General features: G+C 35.5%; 1 long non-coding RNA gene across 1 annotated transcript in view; it reads left to right on the top strand.

Moving 5' to 3' along the window:
• Positions 1–14,118, top strand: part of LOC107079359 (uncharacterized) — a 37,205-nt gene extending 23,087 nt beyond the window's left edge. The window contains exons 3-4 of the long non-coding RNA XR_001480315.2: positions 9,490–9,594; positions 13,027–14,118. This is a non-coding gene — a long non-coding RNA (uncharacterized lncRNA). The remainder of the gene's footprint in view (positions 1–9,489; positions 9,595–13,026) is intronic.
• The last annotated feature ends 7,304 nt before the right edge of the window (positions 14,119–21,422 follow it).

Below are 21,422 nucleotides of genomic sequence, written 5' to 3'. Positions count from 1 at the left end.
CAACGTTCAGCCTGATTCTTTTTGCAGTGGCAAATCCTAAAATTAGCATATCAGAAATGACAAAGTGTGTTGATAATAATTAAGCAGATTGCTAGCTCTGATGTAATTGTTAAAGAAACGAGGATTCAGAATAAAATAAAACAGGCTTTCCCACGTCTGTACATACTCATTAGGGAAAACAACATAAAAACTAAGATTGTCAAAAGAGCTGCCCTACACTTTTGGTTAGTTATTTCTCATATGAAATAAATAATTGAAAACATTTTTATGATATGGCTTTATACTACAGTGAACCTTACTTATTTCGCTCTGTGCTTGGTGGCTTTATATATCCAGGACATTTTGCTTTTAGTTTAAAGTTGTTATAAGGAAATGTGTTACTCTGACAGGTTATCGGAGCTTTGTTGAATATATGTTCTTGCTTACTGTGAAACGTGTAAACCAAGTCTTCTCTTTCAGTGCAGTAAGTGTTTCCAGATGTATGAATCTGTGCTTTCTTAGAAAGATCAATGTTTATCAATGCCTTTTTTTGTCTGTTCTGCAAGACAGCACTGTAATGTTAACTTTATTAACTAGACAAAAAGAGTAATCTGTGGAATCGGAGCTTCCTCATTGGATAATAAAATTTGTGACGCATCAATCAATCTTATCATGCAATTTACAATCTATAGGGGAAGGGTAAAAGGAAAACATGTTTCTTCCTAAGAATTAACATTGTCAACTCCCATATACTTTAAGAACCCTGCTTGCAATTCCCCATCCAATCAATTCTAAAAAAGCAAATTATTAGGCCTCTAAATTAAAAGTTATATGCATGCCATCTGAACCGGGGCAATTTGCCTTTGCTGTGATCAGTTATAACATTAGGGGACCTTCAGAAACAGAGCTGGCAAAATGAGTGGATTTCCTAATGAAAATGTGCAGCTTTTGAAACAATGCTGGTAAAATGAGAGGATTTTTTATTGGTTCATTGAAAATGTTAGCTGTGATTAGTTACACAATCCAACATTAACCTGTAAATTAAAATTCCTTGGTGCAATTTGATGGGTGATTTAATTTTGTCCCTTTCTGCTTGCCGCAGGCTAATTCCATTATGAATTCTTTATATAGCTTTTTCCCTTAATGATTAGCAGCTTCTGCTCAAGTTCTGATTACTATTGTACACTTAGCACTACATAAAGCAGGGGATTAATATTCCCCAGAAGAATTGTTGCTATGGATCTCCTCGTTCTCTTCCAAGAGATGTTTCTGCAGCTTCAATTGTCCATAAATTATGATCTCCAGTGAATTAGCCGTGAGACTGAACTGAGAGTAACAAGCTGAAGAGAGCACTCTAGCTCGGTCTGAGACGAAAGTGATATACTCAATTATTAATAGCAGGGATTTTGATAATGTAAGAGCAGAGATATTTTCTTTTTTCCTTTATTCTTTTAAAAGTAAAGGGACCTCCAGCATATTAGGAAGAGAGGGGAGAGTTCAGTGCACTTGGACGAACGTGAAATTCAAGTAATAAATACCCTTGTGTAACAAACATTTTCCTGGAAAGCAATTAATGTGAAGGGATGAAAGTATTTTTTTCTTCCTAACAGTACAGTAGATTTCAGCAACCGTGTACAAGGCTTGTTTGCAATGTGATGTTTCCATTTTGTGCCTTGTGCAATTTCCAAAATAATCTAAAGCCTTAACATATGGAGTATTGTGTTGAATTGCAAAACACAAAATTTGAAAAAAGCATCCATTCATACTCTGAGATATTTATTAAGCTAGAGGGGCACTGTATTATAGAAATTGTGGCAGTACAAGGTTCCAACATAAGTTAAAGAAAATAGAGAGTGCACATAATCAAACCTACTGCTTTGCTTTGCTTTTTTGTGCCTACAGTGTAAGGTTCACATACTTGTAGCCAGGAAAGTAAAGGAGTTGGGACATTTAACATTCAAATGACTTGATTGAAATGAGTCTTGCAATCTCTTATTCATTACAGAAATATAGGAATTCTATGGATTTTTACAAACTATTCTTTCTTTTATAGTGACAGGTAAAAACAAGGTGACATGGAAAGCAAGATTAAGGACTGACATCCTTTTATCTCTCTTGTACTGTAATTACTGCATAGACAGCTGTCATATCCTATTCCCCAACCAATGTGTCTCAAATTCTTGTTCTGTCCCTTTCTATGCAAAGCAATTGGTTGAATTTGTGATACAATATTATATGTAGTCTATGTTAAGACCAGGCAGATTTTAACTAAGGCCTAGTTGTTCCAACTGAAGGTCTTCTTATTATGTATGTTGTCTTATTCTTCCTACAATAAACTTCATAAAAGTTTTCTGTGAAGTCAATTCCCCTAGTTTAGGAAATTTCAGAAACATTTCAATCATTTGCCACTGTAAATAGTTTGAAGGAATACCTGCAAACAAATGCCACAGACATTGAAAAGAATAATGTTTTAACAATATCTATTTAGGAAACAAATAATTTAAATGTTATTTTTTTCTGAGGCAGGGGTAATAGAGACACAAAACATTTTCATTTTCTATAAATGTACTACTAATAAAAAAGTGTGGTTAAACACAAATAGTGACTAAAGAGAATTTCCTTATTATATAACATTTGAGCTTTATAAAAATGCTGTATTTTGTCCCACTCCTAGCCCTGCTAAAACAGTTCAGTGTCAGACTGCTGGGTTGAATCCACCAGTTCAGATTTTGCCTTGAAAAGCTCTTGGAACAAAATGTATCTACTGCTTCCAGGGTGAACAGCTGGCTTTCAGAGCCTAATGACAGCCAGCGATAAATCACTGGCAATTAATATTTCACTGCTGACTTGTGCATAAGATCCCAAGAATCGGGCAGAGGATATTTTTCTGTTTTTTTAATAAATGCTGCCCGGGGTTCATTTGCTCCATGACATGCACTCTGTTTTAATGTATTATGACGAAACTGGAAAAAAAAAGATGTGAATGAAATCTATAAAGTGGCCAGTTTCTGAGGGCCTTAGTCATGTCATTGCTGACCTTAGGCCACTTCTACCTAATGGTAAATGCCTTCAGACATGAGCTCCTCACCCCCTTTTCCTATTACCCTTATTCTGCATGAGTGATTTGATTGAGAGCCTTCTGGTTCAATTTTCTATTGTTCTGATTTGGAGATCTTGTCTTGAGATCCATGTAGGATACTTGTCTATTGTGGACCTAATAACTGACAGTTCATTATTGGATTTGTTTAGTTCACCTTACTGTATCACTGGTATTATTAGGGAGACAAAAAGAACACAAAATAGTTATCTCGTACCTTCAATTTGGCTCAGTGAGTACTCGCAGCCATATTATGATCCATGTTTAAATTGTGAATAAAAGTAAAAGAGAAGATATTGGGATATTGGTGATGCAGATGGACATTCACTGATATTTACTACTCGGTTGTTCTGAAGTGTTGTGCTACAATTCAATAATGAACTGTAAGCTAGGTAGAAAATAAATTATTTTGCAGTCAGAGGTTCTGCTAACTATAACTGAATTTCTTGTTTCCAGACCAAAAAAAACAAGAGGGTGCAAATGATGGTTACAAATTACAAAATGAAATGGTCAAATCTGAAGATAGAACTGTGAACTGTGAAAACATACAGTGTGTATGGTGAAAAATATTTTTCGTGGTCCACTTACACCTAATTCACATGCATGTCTAATGATCTCTCTTAATTCCAAGGTACATAAAAACTTGATATATGATCTGTCATAAAAATTAAGTAATGGATTTTATACCATGTCTTAAAAATGGAGCCTGCAATGGATTCACCTTTTTGAGGCTCCCTGTTCTTAAATGTCTGCCTTAAATACTGGATTCTTTGTATCAACAAGAAAAAGCTGTATCAACAAGAACATCCCAGTCTCTTCATACATGGGATCTTCAGATGTTTGATTTGTTTTAATGGTGATTGGGGGTTGGTGGTTTGCATGTTTAATTAGCCAAAGCTTTAAAGAACCACAATGGAGAAATGCTTCTATCATTGAATTAAAATAGAGGACTGCTAGGCTCATGTGAAAGTCCCAGCAAAGCTCAAAGTTTTCCACAAAGACAAGACGGAAGTCATGTTGCTTTGTCTAAAACAAAATGCAATACACTGTGGAGACTGAACCCCCAATGAGCTTCAGACCTCCCTTTGTCTCCTGTATTAAAATGTGAAATATTATTATGCATATTAATACAGAAAGGTTTTCACTTGACTATGCTTTGCTCAGGCATAATCCGTGGATGCCTGAACTTTTTTCTTTTTTTTGTAACGTCAATTTCTACGCATTATTAGTTTTGAATAAAATTTGTTCTCTATATAAAAGGTTGCAAGGCCATTCCCCCAAAGATGCAGCAGAGGTAAAAATGATAATTACATTTTTCCTCCTGTGTAATTCTGTGATTATATAGCGCTATTCCCTGGCACTGCAGGCCTGAAATGGTTGTGAGCTGTCAGTTAGTCTCCTGTGTAATCCTTAAAGCAGAAGTACTTAAGTGAGTTTGTTAGTCCAATGTATATATGATATATTAAACCTGGTGCATGCTTGGATCAAATCCCACACTTGCAAAGCTTGTTTATCAGTATTGTTATTAAAACTTTAATAAAAACCCAAGCATTGTTCGAAAGTATACAATAATTAAGTAATTAAACAGGATTAAAACAAGGATTTTCTTTTTGAAGTCACTTTTGGTTTGCAAATTATTTTAATGAAGAAGTCACATTGATAAGTTTGCTACACCTGGCAAGCGCTGAGAGTGAGTATTAAAATCAATCAGGCATTCTCAAGTAGAACTGTTGGAAGTGTATAGTGATTAGTGCTAAGAGGAATATGGAAGGGAGACTACAAAAACATGGATTACAGTAAATAATTAACAATGGAAAACTATTAAATTATATTGCATGAAGAAAAATTCTTCAGAGCTTTCAACCAGAAACTGTCTAAATAAACACAAATAAGCCTGGAGCATAGCAGTTAATCCAGTGGGTACAATTATAAACAATTGCAGTTTAGCACAGCTAATAAAAGAAATAATAGAGCCAGAGTAATTATCTTATTAAATTCCTGCATAAGACTGTTTTTTTCTTTAGTTTTCAACTGTTGCAGGATAAAATAATATCGCTGTACATGTGGTAAAAACGTTATTTTCCATGACTAAGATGATGCAAAGCTTTTATCACAATTAAGAGCACAAAGATTTTTGAAATACATCTCAGCAAATTTAGACTATTGCACTAAATATTTAACACATAGAGCAAGGTTAATTTGAGCACACTGTCTTATAAATGTTTAGTAATAAACTAAATTGAGTTTCACAAAGTTGTTTTGTCAAAATATATTGATATGATTCTCATTATACCTACATTCTTAGAGAGGTAATTCGGTTATGTTAGTAACAGGCAGATTGTCTTTAGAATCTGTCAATGGTCTTTTCTCTTTAACAAGGAAATATCTTCTTTTTTACAGAATTAACATTGATTGCAATAAGGAATTGGATTCTTGGACTCAATTTTATTTGCATCACAAGGATTTGTAAAAAATTAGACAACATTTGGTTACAGAAAAAAAACACTTTTCAACGTTGCAACATTTTGTGACATAAAGTAAGCTATTTTATAACACGGTGAAACCATAGATGAAGTCTTGTGACTGCTATACCAAAAGGGCTGAGGATACTGTCAGAACACTAACTCGCAGCCTTTTCACCCATGTGTTTTAAATAAATGAAAAGCTAAACAACATGCAAGAAGGACACTTCACTGCAGAAAAAAAAGAAATGAACAGATTCTGCATAATGAATGAATTTAAGGTATTCCCTTTGTTGTACCATAGGATGAGACATTGTGAATAGTATGCAGTGCCAAATAATGAAAAATTGATTGTGACTGAAGGATGTTTTGCGCTTGTCTGTTCTATGGCACTGAGATCTGTTGTACAGTGATTAGTACATTGCTCCGGTGCTCCCGGGAGTTTGAGCCAAACAAAAACATTCCAGACAATGAGGTGTTAGAAAAGGATAACTCAATTAAGCGTTAGGCTTCTCCTTTTGAATGGTGACAATGTGGAATGTGACACTTTGCCATTAGACTTCACAGAAGAGGTGTTACAGGTGCCGCTTCTAAAATGTCCTTTCTAATACTCTGCAAAATGGATTCGTGAACGGGTTTGTGTTTGGTCTATGATTGGTGACACCATGCTTACTAAGAAAAAGGCAAAACATTGCTTTAAAGTTGAGTCAAAACATTAGTAAAGTTTTATTCAAAGGTTTTATCAAAGCTGTATGAAGGGCTGGTGCTTTTACAATGATTCTTAGTCGCTTCACAGTGGACCTTTTCTTTAATGCAAAGCAGAACCCCAGCTCTGGTAAAAAATGAATCTTAGCTGTTCACCAAAGTACTAATGAAAGGGCCCCAATCAGTCAAAGCTGGGTCATCCAATTTCTTGACACCAACAGTCCCTCCATTAAACTGATGAAGCACAAAATAAAAAGTGATCTGTCAATGGGTCCATCATACTCTGTGACAGGGCATGATGAAGATCTTGCAGCTCTCAAATGAGCCATCTACACTAAAGTACTAAACTAATGACCTGTCTGTAGAAGGACAGTTCATCTGTGACATTGGTTTTGGCCTAAGTGCTACCTGAAAAATTGTTGATCAATCCATTTATCCTGTCCAGCCCATTACAAGCCATCAGATGCTTAGAATAAGTGACACTTGGAGATATTAAAGTAACCAAAGGGTTAGGCCATTTTGGACATCTTCTGCTTTTACTTCTAAATGAATAGAATTAGATATCTCATACAAGAGTTGAGAATGCTGTCTCATAGGACATTTAGTATCATCTATGCAATTATAATAGTCATTATTAGGGGAAATGTACAGATACAATGCTGTAATAAAGCAAGATGTGTGTAATGTGTAATGCAAATTTGTACTGTACAGCAATCTTCAACGCCATTTCTGTGAAATATGTGGAATTATCAAAAGCATTGATCAAAACAGAATTTGAAAAGCTAACATAAATGAAAATGATTTTGTTTTGTATCAATAGTCTGCGCAATGTAAAATTATTGACTGTCTTTAAATAATCTAGTTACCTTTTAAATTGCTATTTATTTTGTGAAATGTACATCTCACATATTATTCCATAAAATGTAAAAATCGTAAAATGTAAAAATTACGAATAAACATTCAATTCAATTTGTCCAACAAAATCTTTCATTAATTTTAAAAAAAATCAGCCGTGCTATCATTCCAGGTTTGAAAATCCTGTACCCATCAGTACTTTCTTAAAGCAATTTAAATATCTGATCACACCATAAGTAACACAATACATCTTTTTTGAAAGTGTGCCGCTTAATGTATGTCCAAAATATTCAGTGCAGTCAGTGTCACTGTTTTCCATTGTAGACAGATTCTCAAGACAGTCTTGGCACTTTTTATGACAGACAATCCAATCTCCAGATGTTAGTGGCAACTTCCCAGGTAGACTTCCAAACAATTTTTTTGGAAACAATGATTAAATAATTTATTCAAAATATTTTCTGCAAAGACTTACTTTTCTTCCTCCAGTGCTAATTATGTACTGTAGTAATTCTGAGCCATTACAGTTGGAACTAGTTTCAGCCTCCACTCTTAATGTACAGTGCATTCATGCAATCATGCAAATTGGACATTTTTTGCCAAAGTGTTGACTGCATCCAGGCTTGGAAAGTAGGCCAGAATTACTTCTGCTTGGTTATACTCAATGAAGCGTAGCTCAGAATTCTTTTTTTAAGGAGCACACATACTGAACTCGCATGAGGAATGTGAAGGTGGGCAGATGGAGATGAATTTTTACTTCTTAATGATGTTTTTCTTCCATGTGTGTTTGTGGGCACTTTTTGAATCCTGCATATCGTTAAGCCAACATTAAAAAGCAGCTTTGAAATTTCTGTTTTAAGGACGTTATTGTTTTATTCAAAACCTGAATAAAAGACGTTACGCCAAGTTAAAAGGATGTGCTACAATTTTTAAAAATAAAAACATATCTGTAGTATGCAAAGGAACAAGTAATAGCATTATTCCATGCTGAAAAGAGAAGAAAGAAAACACACTGTTTCTTTGGGTGTGAGGTGTTTTCTTTCTTCTCTTTTCAGCATGGAATAAACCTATTACTTGTTCCTTTGCAGCCTACACATGCTGATGCAGCTACCCACCTGAACTATCTATTGTATGTACGTTTTTCCTTTCCACCACTTATTTCATCAATGAAGAGTGCATCTGGTTTCCTATTGGGAATTCATTTGTCTTCTGAGATCACCTGCTATTGTGTGAAGTAGATTGAAGGAAATTGAATTTTGATTATTAATCAGAATACATTGAGCTCAGATTTTGGACTGCTATCTTCTTTGGAAATAGTATGCTGTTAAAACAGCTCCCCTTGTATATATTACATGTAATTACAAGTCATGTCAATTATATTTACAACCCCCCCAAAAAAGCTTCACAGCTGTATCATTTTTTGCAATTTTTCTTGTTTCTTTTATTCAGCTTGGACTTAACCTCTGTTGGATCCTTTGCAGGCATGTAGACGTGACTATTTTACTGTATATTCTCACACTTACATGCATTTTGTTTTAGGAATTCAGAAATGCCCCCTTTCTATATCATTTCTCATATCATCTGTATTATGCTGGAAAATTGTATTTGGGTGTAAGCGATATGAAATTATAGCAGACAATTTGGTCTCCTCCCTATCCTGGGACATAGATTTCCTGGGAAGCTCTCTCAGAGGATTTGTCAGGGATAACCCTGCAGTGCGTGCTACATGGGTTTCGTGTTTGGTGATTGGTCAGGCACTATTAATGGAACAGGGGCAGACTGCATAGCAGGATTACTCATCTCATTCGCTCAATGTGTGAGGATATTAGAGGGCACCTCCACAAAGGAAAAAGATTTGTGTTACTTAGATATTTATGTATTTGCATGTATCTGTATTTGGTATGCACTGAACTTACAGTATATACATATACATGTATGTGAAATACAGGTGATATAGACTTATATACAGTGCTACAGTATAAATGTTCATCTGCACCACTGATTAATCTTCTAAGCCTATAGTATGTACTAAGAGACCCACACGTTTCTGTAGTTGCCTTGTGTTGGGTCTCTGGTGGACTGCTCAGCTCTAGAACAGTTTGATTGCATTTTTATGGTCTTCAGATATTTAATAGCTTCTTCCTGTCATTTTCTGAATGAGTGAATAAGGCTTAGCCCTCTGGGAGCTGGCTCTACTTCTCAAAGTGCAGAAAACGGCAACTATGAGTGTACTTGACTGATTGCCTTGGTCTTAATTGTTCTCTTAATTAGCCACAGCACCACTTGCAGCCAGGGAGATATTTGCAGTACTGGTAAACAGCTCCACCTTGGAGTATTGCTCAGTGCCTCTCGGATACATGACAATAAGCTTTGAACACATTCTGCTCCCCACAGAGACAAAGAGCTGCCAAGTCTTCAGCCCTCCTGTGCGTCTGTTTCCTCCATGTGATCTGTCACCACACAGCACCGGAACGGCCTTTCTGGGACTGCTTCTTAAAGGTGAATAGGCACATTAAACACAGCACTTACAAATGTTTTATTATTAGTAGCATTTGTTTTTTGAGATGTTAACTGATAGAGGTAAGATACTCGAAGCTATTTCAATGTCTTGCTCTCAAATAAGATCCAGTCAGAATTTTTTTTTCCTGCTTAAGGGTGGTATCTGCGTGGGCTAATGAATTATGGCAAAGGCATGGGAACTATTTTATTTTATTTTTGTCAAAGCACAGCACAGGTTTTCAAGGCTGAGAAACCTGCACTACATCAGCCATTTCCCAGCAGCTGTCTCTCATTACTTTATTTTTCCCTTTGATATTTTTCCCCTTGTGTTGCTGTTGGTTAAACCTGCAGAGGAAACATTATCCCTTGTTTTATACAATAGGGTTTCTCTTCCAGAAAACAATCATTAGAATTATAAGGCTACAATGCTTTTTTTTCCCGTATTAAAGAGGGCAAAACATACTTAGTTCATGCTGCTACAGGAAAAAAAAAGTGAGTTCCACTGGAGAATGATTAGGCATTTGTAGAGTAAAGAAAAACCGTAGTAGACAGAGAATCCGGGTCACACTACATGTGTGTGTTAGGTAAACATCACAAGTAAAATGTCATACAGGCAACTACATCATAATCTAATTTCCTCTAAGGCTTTTGTGTGGAGTAATACTGTTTACCTTACATAGGTGCTACTGCAGCTTATTATGTGATATGAGAATGCCACCCCTACTGTCATAACTTAGTTTCAGTCATCTGCAAGTGTAGCACTTCTCTGGGTCATGCTCCATCATGTACACGGTGTTGTAGATGTATATAACATATTGAAGAGAACAGCCAAAAGCATAGAATGTCTGACTGTGCACATAACGCACAACACCAGAATTAGATAGTGAGGACAAAGTCTCATTTCTATTATTCCCATCGCTAATTCCAATCATACAGTACATGTTTCATTTCACTGGTTAATACCAGCATGGACATTTTTTATCATGCTTCGCCAATTTCAGAAGAGCCCCTGTTCCCTGGGCAGGTGGATAGGTCAGAAAAGGACTGTTTCAGACTCTGTTACTTGTCCTCTTTTTCACAGTCATGCTGCCTCTTCAATTGTGTTGGCCACTTTGAGAGCTCAGTGGACAATTGATAATGTGATGGAGAATGGAAACCAATGGGATGTGAATGAAAGTTTAGTAGTATAGAGATAACTTTGATAGTTACTTGGTACTGAGTGCACTGGCTGTACATTTGCCCACTAATGATGTTTTATTGCTTGTGCACACTGCTTTGTATCTGCTCTTCCTCAAAATACTACCAGTGAAATCCATTTACTGCTGCTCAGCTACATTTTCTACCCTTTAAATTTTGTTTCTAAATTAAATACACAAGGATATTATGCAGTACTCATTGTATTAATATGAAAGATAAGATCTAACTCAAAATAATGTGAATGGTCATGCATTACATTAAACTCTGACATACAGTAGGTTTTCATTTCAAGTCTGTTTTTTATGGTTTGTACTAGAAAGTAGAAAAAAGCTGAAAAAACCTAGCAGATATCAAGAAAAAAGTCCACCTGAGCTAATAAAACATGAGAGGTGATACAAATGTTTCATATCTCCTCAACTGTCTCCTTATATATGTATTCATCTATATTGTCAGTACTGTTAAAAATATTTTCACAAAATACATTTACATTTGCTCTTTTATAATGATCACGACAGTGTTGTTTTCAATATAACATGAGTTGTATATTAACGCAATTACAGTTATTTCTCTACAGATGCAATGTGTTAAGAATCTATTGTACATGTTGTGATATTTCCATTCTGAAGGTTAAAAGTAGACTGCCTTGGGGCCATATTTAATATTTGATAAGCAAAAGAAAGGATGTAAACAACTGTCAATTTCTTGCTTTGCAAAAAAGGTTACAGGACTGACTTGTTGTATTGAGTGTAGCCAAACCTGCTGATGAACAATTTGTCCCCATCTCTCGGCAATGTTGGGATTTCATTGATAAATACTGTATGATTACGTAATGTGAAATTAAACTTCTAAAGGTACATTCTGGATAATTAATATGTAGTGCGTGCAGTATCGTCCTTTTGAACTGTCATGATGCAAACAAGGCCAAGTGAAAGAAAAAATAATGAAGTGTTCTATAAGATTCAGAAATGTTTCCACATTGCAAGAAATTGCCCTGTGTTCACTTAAAAAAGAGTGGAGCAACCAGGATGTCAGTGCCAACTTAGAACAAAGCAACTGTAGGTAGGCAACCCATATGCAAGGCCAAACAGAATAGTTCAGCATAAATTTGTTTTCCACATATGAGGGTGCCCTCACAGCTATAAAGGGCTATCTACTATAATTTCCTTATAAATGATGGAGAAACGTCTTGGAATTAAAACACAATACACCTTGATCAGCTATAACCAAACGATGAATTTATCACACTGCGAATGAGCAGTCCCATTCAATGTGTAATTATTTAGGCACCATTTTGGGTTAATTATTGTCATTAGCATCATGTGTTCTAAGTGAGTGCATAATTTAAGAAGAGCACAGATGAGCTTTCAGACGAGCAAATCATTTGGTAGTGGAAATTGACGGAAAAACAGCAGGGAAACAGCCAAAATGGGAACAATTATTTTAATGATCTGACAAACGCATATGCTGCAAATTAGATTTAGTTCATAGCTCCCCTACTGGTTGCTGCGTGAAAACATTTAGCGGTGGTTCCTTAACTCTGGAAGCTGCTAACTTATGCACTGTGTTTAAATTAACAAAAAAGAAAAAAAAACACATTTCACAAGTTCACATCTTATAGCGTGTGAGAAGTAGGTGAGCTATACAGAAAGTATAGAAAAGATACTACCCAAGCACAATTCTACACATCTTACAGAACAAAATGTTTTAAAAAGACGTAAAGTGTTGCAAAAAGCTTTTTTGAAGAGAGAGGCTATTTAGTCATTAAGTGTCCTGTATGATCTGTGGGCCACAAGGTCATGGAGGAAACTGATATGATCTAAAAATAAAATTCAAGTCTAGAAAATCTCACTGATACATTTGTATTTGTAGCACGAAATGAACTGAACTGATGTGCTCAGGCTTCTGTTACCTTACTGCATGACATCACAGCTGGCGAAAGTAGAGTTACCATAACTTTGCTACTGAATAAAACTGAATCAGCACCACAAATTATTTCCAGATTTTCACACACAGTAACTTATTGTTGGGAGGGAATTGTGCATTCAAAATATACTTGTCATCTGTGTTTTGCTTATGGGTATGGAACGTCATACCTCCTGTACCAGCGAATCTGTGAAGAACAGGTTAGCTGTCAAGATTTTTCATCTGCTGGTGGCAAAATTAGCTGGAATTAATCACTTACCAAAGCTGCCAGTCATTTGGCTACCGTCCTCACTGCTGTTTTCTTATCCGTAGGTGGTGAAAATGAGGGACAAGAAACTCTAACATCTGGAAAAGGCAGCCCTTTTTTCCCTGATTGGTTCGCAGAGATTTATTTTAATGTTTTTTCTTTTTTTATGTGCTGAAAACAGGGTGCGTGATCAAACGCTAAATTATCTGAATCACTTTATTAGCTTCAGAGCACCATTTAGACTTACAGTAGAAGCAAATCTGTTGGACATGCAATCCCGTTTAATTAGAAAACAACTTTGGTAAATTAAGTGATTTAAAAAAAAATGTCAATGCTTTTCTAAAAAAGATAGTTAATTTGTTTTAATTTGCCTAGATAATTACCATGTAAATTAGCATTCCCTCTAGGTTTTCCAGTAGTTAGCAATTTCCACTATTTTACTCAGAGCACAAAAACACAGATGTTATTAAAAATAAAAACAGGAGAGGTCTCACTGGGGTGTTTGTGGCTAGTTATGAAAGTGTTTGCGGATTATTTCTTTCTTTAGAAAAAGAAATGCACTTGTGTGAATGAGTGTAGCAGAACAGTATAAAAATAATTGTGTACCACAGAATTAAACACTGCAAGGGGAACTTTGACATTCTCTCTTCTGTGAAGCACAGCAGCGTGAGGAAAAAGCTTGTTAAAATCCTAATAGTAGCTATCAAAGGATATTGATTATCTTTCCCGCCCTGCATCTGTGACAAACTGAGCATTAATCTCAGTCCTGTGCACAGGGGCTCTTAGGACACATTTCCACCAGGATAAAGACTTCCCTAAGGCAAGAAAAGTGTAAAATAAACAGACCCACGAGCTTTCTCTTAGCCAGTCCAGCATCCCATAATCCACTTTAGTTGTGTAGATCAAACATTCTATTGAGCTGCCTGGAGGCAGCACTGGCACAAGTACTGGCTCTGAAACACCCAGGAGGGGCACACTCTCATTCTACTGCCACACTTCATTGGTGTAAATGCTTTATAATTCAGACATTTGCAATACTTCCAATGGAAACAACACGGAATACATGTACTTTCTAATATTCCTATATTTCACTTATTATTTCAGTTATCACTTGACTGTTTCTTTATGACTTAATAAATGCTAAAAAAAACTATTTGGGCTTGAGTTTAAAATATTTGGGATTTTTTATTTGATCATTTAATCATTTTATTTCTAATTTGATCATTTAATCATTTTATTTCTATAACTCTTGTCGTTTTAGATAGCTTATTATTAATAACCATTAATTAGAGACATAGTATCGTTTGGGAGATGTGCCTTGTAACAATTAACCAAACTTGCCACAAGTACCTGACAAACAAAAGGATGCAGCGAGAGCCACTTTTTTAGTTTTCTTCTTATTTGAGTGCTCTACATGAAGTAATATTTTTATATTGAAACAATTGATATCCCATAGCAAACTATCACATAGATTTCCTGATAATAATTCTGTATGTTTTCTGATAATTCTATGGCATTTTTAAGAGTATGTGAAAAGGACTTTATTTAGAAATAGTTTGTACTGTAAAGTCACTATGAGCAATAAAAGACACTTGTTTTATGGTTAAATATCCATAAAAAAAATATCTTCAAGATCTCGTAATGTTTGCCTTTCTAAACTTGTGAAACCTTTCAGATGAGCCAGCACACATGATTTAAACAGGTAATCCCTGCTCAATTCCTGATCTGAACATGAAGCAACACATATCTACTGCTACTGTATGTGGTCATTAAGGCCTGGACTGTCCACTATAGACCCAGTACCACTCCAGTTAAAGATGCTCAAGAGCCAGTAAATACAGTACATGTACATGCCTGCCACTAGCTGTGTCCTACAGGCCTACTGTCTCTCAGGTATCTTCCACTCTGCAAAGGTTTAGATAAAGGTTTATTTCCTGTTGAAAAGAAAAGAGACTCGGCATTTCGGCTGTGGAGCCTTCTTCAGGTGTGAAGAAGGCTGAAGACCTGAAGCTGACGCAGCTCCCTATTTGAAGTTCTGTCTCCCAGTCTGCCAGAGTAGAGTAGCTCAGCACACAAGCAGGTGAGCAAAAGGATCAGTCTTGTGACCCAGCAGGTTTGTAGCTCCTTGCTTAAAGTTACTCTACATCACCATTACTGTTTCATCGGTGTTACACAGAGACAAGAGCTGAAGTGCTCATCAAAATGCTCCTTACTTTGATCTTGATATAAAAGACTGTGAACACAACTTAAAAATCTGAATTATAATAAATATTATGTAACACAAAGCCACACCTCATCTAGTTTTAAACACCTTGTCTAGCTGTCTCTAGGTTTATTTCTGTCGGAAGGTTTGCTTTAAATTGTATTTCTTTGGGAAAGCCAAAGAAGACTGAAAGATCTTAGTGCTATACTGTACCTGAAGAGTACATCTTTAATAAGTTAAATATGTTCATCAGACATGATAAAAGCCTACATCATGTATAAAACATTATGAAATGGTGATGGAAGACCCGCATAGCGAATTATCAGTTTTAAGCAGGAAGGTCTGTCATGGATGCAATAAAAATTTTTATATGTGTACATGTTAATCATCATGCAACAATTCCACACACATGAGAATGATAAAATCAAGCTAATTTAATTTGCATTTCTATAAATCTCACTTGTCTTAAGAGTTGAACCTATTCCCAAGTTCTTAAGTCATTTGTGTATTAACTAATATCGATTCAAACACCATGCAACATTTAAAAAAAAATACATTTCCAGTTGAAAAATATTTAGCTTGAGTGATGTGACAATTTTTGTGAACTTCTGTCAAGATCAATGCCTATAAATTATTTAATAGTGGTCCTACTTTTGTAGAATTATTTAAAGTATCATAATTGCAGCTCAGCTTCCCAGACTTCATTTTCAAGTCAGGATTTCTATTGGGAGCGATCATAATCACTGAACAGTATAATGTTACAGCCTAGGTATAAAAATATCTTCTTAATGACTGGAAAATTGGTGAAAACCATTGACCTGAATCTAGACCAAACAGAAGGCAATATTTTTCAAAGGGGAAAGAAAACTGAGTAAATTGTCACCATATTTCTGTTCCCTGCTCCAGGACAAAAGATAAAATACTTTTGGGGGTTCCGCTTGTTCTGTATTGTTGGAATTTCTTAAGATTTGTTTCAAGCTCAGAATAGGTTAGGATGTGATTTTACATAGTATACACATATGACAGAAATTAGCGTATATATCCAAAAATAATATTAGAATTAAACTTTTAATGTCTTGTCATCACTAACACAATTCTCTGTTTATTGCCATATTGCTTTTAAGTGTGGGGCTGTGATTCATAACGTAACTCGTCTGTTTTAATTTCCTAACCTAATAATCTATTTAGGGGAATGAGATTTTGTGTTTTTGTCATTATCTACCAGAGCCTAAATCAAATTTTAATTATGACTCATTGACCAGAATATAAACTGAAACTTCACAATTCATCATTAATACGTAATAAAAATACTAGCTAGAAAAATGAACTGAATTATATTTAACCAACGCACCCTATTGTTTTGGATGTTATAGTATATATTATCTCAATAAAGGTTATAGCTATATTGTTCCCTATAAGGCATATTAAACTCTGGTGGGTGGGGATCCAAGCTTTTGTGAAAAGATACAGACAACATGATAAACCTCTTTTGGCACAACTATCATTTGAGGCGGATAGATTAGTCTGCAGTTTGCCAGACAGCCCTGAAATGGAGACAGGAAGTGACTGGTGGAGATTGTATGAGGGAGACACATTGAAATGCAGGCAGGAAGTGCAGCATTAGTCAGGTCTGCACATCAGACATTAGGAGAAGTGACAGAATCCGTATTGATTGAGATGTGTACAAAAGAAGCATTAAAAACCTGAAGGGAAGCCAAAGTCAACATTTTGAATCTGAGCTTCCAGATGCAAAGGAGTTGTGAAACGTTTGTATTAAGTTTGTTTTACTGTACGTAAATGAAAAGCCTGTATTCCTTTTAAGATAAGGATGTGCCTACACAGCTGTGTTGTCCTACAGTATACAAATTAGAAGTGGACCTGACCTGAAATCTGAAATGTAATATACACTCTGACTGAAAGAGTTTCTTTTAACTGATCAAGAAATAGGGCACAGCGATATGATGTGTGATTCACATCGTGACCATGATTATTAATACTTTATTAACAATAAAACATTAATATTCAATAGTGAAGTATGTAGTTATAAAAAATGACTGATTTCCCATAATCTTTTCACAATGAAAAAATCACATGAAAGTTAAAAAGGATGTTACTGAATATTTCTTATGTAGTTTAAACATTTCGGATTGTGTTTGTGAAGTATAAATGACTTTTCCGTAAACAGCGTTGCACAATTTAAAGCAATTTAATTTCTACAAGGTGGTGTGTTATATGTATTAGTGTTGAATGATATGTGTGGATCAGCAGCTTCTGCTGTGCATGCAGAGCGGCAAATTTTAATAAATATTAATCCGTACCTGCAACAACATGTAAAGCAGCCATATACAGTACTGTAAATATCTTTGAAGAAGTAAAGTAGAAAGGAGTTCCATCCACAATTTGTTTAAGTCACTGTATCTTAGTTGCTCTAATACTAACTTAATCAGGTAGTTTTTGCCAGGTCTATTTGAACTTTATACTATATACTTTATTCTTTTCCTTCTCACCCAAGGACACTGTTGACTTTCTGTCTTGGTAAACAAATACTGTAGCTCCATAAGCATCATGAGTGCTGTCATTGAAGAGCTCTGCTTCAGTGTCACAGAGTTCTATCTATCTTTTCGGGGGTCCTATCATCCCTGACCTACAATCAGGACGTAATTTCCTCAGTCAGGTACGCCAAATAAAATTTCTGTTAACTTGAACTTCTTCGCCATGTCAAATTAATTAGAGTTTGATAGAGCTACCGAACTCAAATATGAAATATTAGGGAAATAGCAGAAAACAAATACTGTGCATACTTCCTTGTAATCCTCAAATAGTTGTCTTCACTACTATACAGTATAAAACGATTTCTGTTTTGTACTGAGGATGACTATTATGATAATTATGATACAGTAGCTTCTATTTAGAACTAAATTAGAAACTTAAAAGTCGGCATTGTCTTCCTGTGTAGAAAAATGTGAGAAAAGTCAAATAAACTGTATAGACCAGTCGACCAGATACACAAGAGGAAACTAAGGTGAGGTTCTCATTTAAATCTGAGAACAGATGGTTCTAATGGTCTTGGAAGTCTGAAACAATCAGATGCAGAGCCCGGAAGAGCGTCAGCGCCTGGCTTTTAAGGTGGGCAGGGAATGGGAAACAGGTGCAGAGAATGAAGTCTTTAGTGAAAGGGCTGGAGCACCCTTAAGGAGGGGGGACTATAGTCGTGACACTTTTGGTTTGGTTGGGCTGTGTATTGGACAGCGGCTTCCAAAATCACAGTCATAAGTATTATTTTTGCTTTCATGAGTAATTGCACTCTGTATTGCACTTACTAGTAAGCATTTCAGATATTCTTGTATCCGAAAGGTACAGAACTGCAACATTATATTATTTTAACATTCATTGTGGAAAAACCAGACAACAACAGCTTGTACATCGATCTACCTCAATTTATGTACTACATTTGACAGTCTTTAGTGTGTTGACATACATACTTTGTTTTCTAAGATAAAACAGAAGTATACCATTGATTACATAATTTAACAAAGTGGTATTTCACATATTCAAGGAATGCTTTACTCTACTTTGACTCTTTTCAGATAGCTGCCTAGATAGTCTGGGCCAGCTTTCCGGAGCCCCTGGCTATCCAAGTTTTCACGGAGAAACAGCCAAATGTGTGCAGTAGGGCAGCGCAAAAAAGTGTCAAAACCTTTCCAAATGAAGCACAACCTCCCCTTAATGTGCAAGGCCCCTACTCAACTTTGTATTCAACATGCATGCCAGTTTCATGGTTCTCTTCAAATTAGATCATCTGTGCTTTTTTTTCTTTCTATTAGTGGTTAAAACATGTTATGGTTTGGAGACTGCTAATCATGAAATCAATTAGATCATGACCCAGAAATTCTTGGAAGAATGATTTTTCAGCTTCACCCTTCTCTTGCTGCCTGTAGGGTATGTAACCCTACCTCTTACTCCTTGGTGACTTCAATACTAAAAACCTATAATAGCTTAGGGAGTAGCCAGGACAGAACTTCAGTATATCAGACCTTCCATCTCCCAAGTTAAGAAACCTAATTATTCAGCTAGAGTAAAAATGCAGATGACAAAAAATTGGACATGCATATGTACCAGCTTTTTAGTTCTGCAATTTTCTTGTTCTAAAGACTTAGTGTTTCATACATAATCAAATGATATATTCAGCTGAGCAGAACATCCACAGTGTATTCTGACTGAGTAGAATAGGATAGGTCTGTCCAAGCTTTGAATGGCCTTACTTGTACAGCTTGCTTAGGTGTTCATTGGTACATTTTATTTTTTATTTGGTGCTTATAGGCCAGGAATTAAGATATTTGAAGCAAATGTATGAGCAAAAACATTCTTTTCCAGTTTTCCACATTTAAACACAATGTAGCAAAATGGAAATGAACTGAAGCTATTAATACAGTAATACAGGGTAAGTATGACAAGATTTGTTGGATACTATCATTTCCAGAATCAATGAACAAAATGAATACAAATACAGTAAAAGGTCTATCCAAGCTTTGAATGGCCTTTCAGTTTTACTTGAACAGTTTGCTTAGGTGTTTATTTTAAATGTTTTTATTGATGGGGTTTACATTAGCAATTTCTCACATCATTTCTCCTTGTTTTGTATGAAAGCTACAAAAATTGTGTTAATGGTATATGAATAACATTCCTGTACATTTTGCAAATAAGAATAATGTGAATAACATGAGGTTCCTAGATGTTTTTTATCGTGAGTGCTTCTAGTAACCGTATGACTTTTGCTTGTTATATGCAAATATTACTGAACATAGATCTTTGGAGGGACATGTTGACTTCTGTCTTGATAAAAAAATCTAAAGGAATTATTAACCATCCAAGCCATTATCTTCTCATTGTCTGAACTGTTCCCTTTATTATCTCTGAGACATTTTACTCAATCTTTTACCTATCATGTACTATTGTAATACTAAAAACAGCTAGGTTCTTTTTTATTTTAGCATGCATCACAATATTCTTTTCTATCTTTGTCTTGGCCTTTCTAATATCCTGGTTTATATGTGTTTACAATTCATTGTACTCTTTTTCTTTCTTTAATTATTTTACAGAGTGCTTACTTTCTCCTTATAGTTTCCTTAATTGGTTTATGAAAATATTTACCCCACTGCCACACTGTAATTAAGTTTTTTACCTTTTGCCAAAGATTGCCATAGTTAAAAGGACTGTGTATCAGAAAACTTCAGCTGGAATTGAACAGTTATCTTGTGCATTTATTGTTGGAACATCAAAAAACCTATAAAAATCTCTAGCATGAAGTCAACCAAGAGCACCAAAAGTGAGTATAGGTTGGGTACATACACTTGCTTTTGCAAAATTTACATAAATTCAAATTTGCTACTATATGTATAAATAATCAATTTAGCATGGATGGCACTAATGGCACCAATGCCTTTTTTGGGGATCCAAATGTATTAGAAGAGAGTAGCATGCTCTTGCTGCAGATAGCACTACTGCATCGTAGATCAAAATATACTGAGTCTGATGCCCAGGGTCTGTGTGTGGAGCTTGTATGTTCTCACTGTATTCACATGGATTTTCTTTAGATTGTCTGATACTCTCCACCTTCCAGAGAAAAGCTAGTTAGGTTTGATTAGCTTTTGTAAGCTGCTATCTCAGTCCTGCCCAGCACCCTATGCTTCTGCAAAGTGCTCTAGTGTGCTTCCACAACAAGCCAAAGTGGGACCTGAGATCGGGAAGGATTTGAGATGAGTTTAAGACATTTTGTTTAATTCATGCCATTATAATCATGAAGATACAAAAATGAAGCAGCTTTCTTTCCTTAAGCCACATATATACAGTGATTTTAAGAGTCGAATATGTTTTGATCTATTTTTTTTCTTTAAATGGAATTATTCATCATCCCCTTCTTGCTTTCAGTGTAATGTAAGCCAGTGTTGACCATATGCCATAATGAATTTTGGAAGACAACACAGACTTGCTGATTAACTGTTCTCTGAGTTGGGCATGTTGCCTGGACAGCCAGTCAAAAAAGCTTTAGAAAGATTTCGAATTTTGGATTGAGCTCACAAAATGATTATCCTAGAAGCCCCTGATTTTGACCAAAAATGTCTGTGACACTTTGTTGCTTTCTAAAGCTACATTTTACATGTCCAGTCATAACATAAATGTTGGCCCAATTATCTAGCCTTAGACTACAAATATTTGGACATGTCAGTTCTTAATGACTGCTTATTTTCAGTTTATCTT

Source organism: Lepisosteus oculatus, chromosome 17 (assembly GCF_040954835.1).
Source record: "Lepisosteus oculatus isolate fLepOcu1 chromosome 17, fLepOcu1.hap2, whole genome shotgun sequence".
In the NCBI taxonomy this organism is placed as follows: domain Eukaryota; kingdom Metazoa; phylum Chordata; class Actinopteri; order Semionotiformes; family Lepisosteidae; genus Lepisosteus; species Lepisosteus oculatus.
The sequence above is the reverse complement of the archived record's forward strand: the minus strand, read 5'-3'. Positions and strand labels throughout refer to the sequence as shown.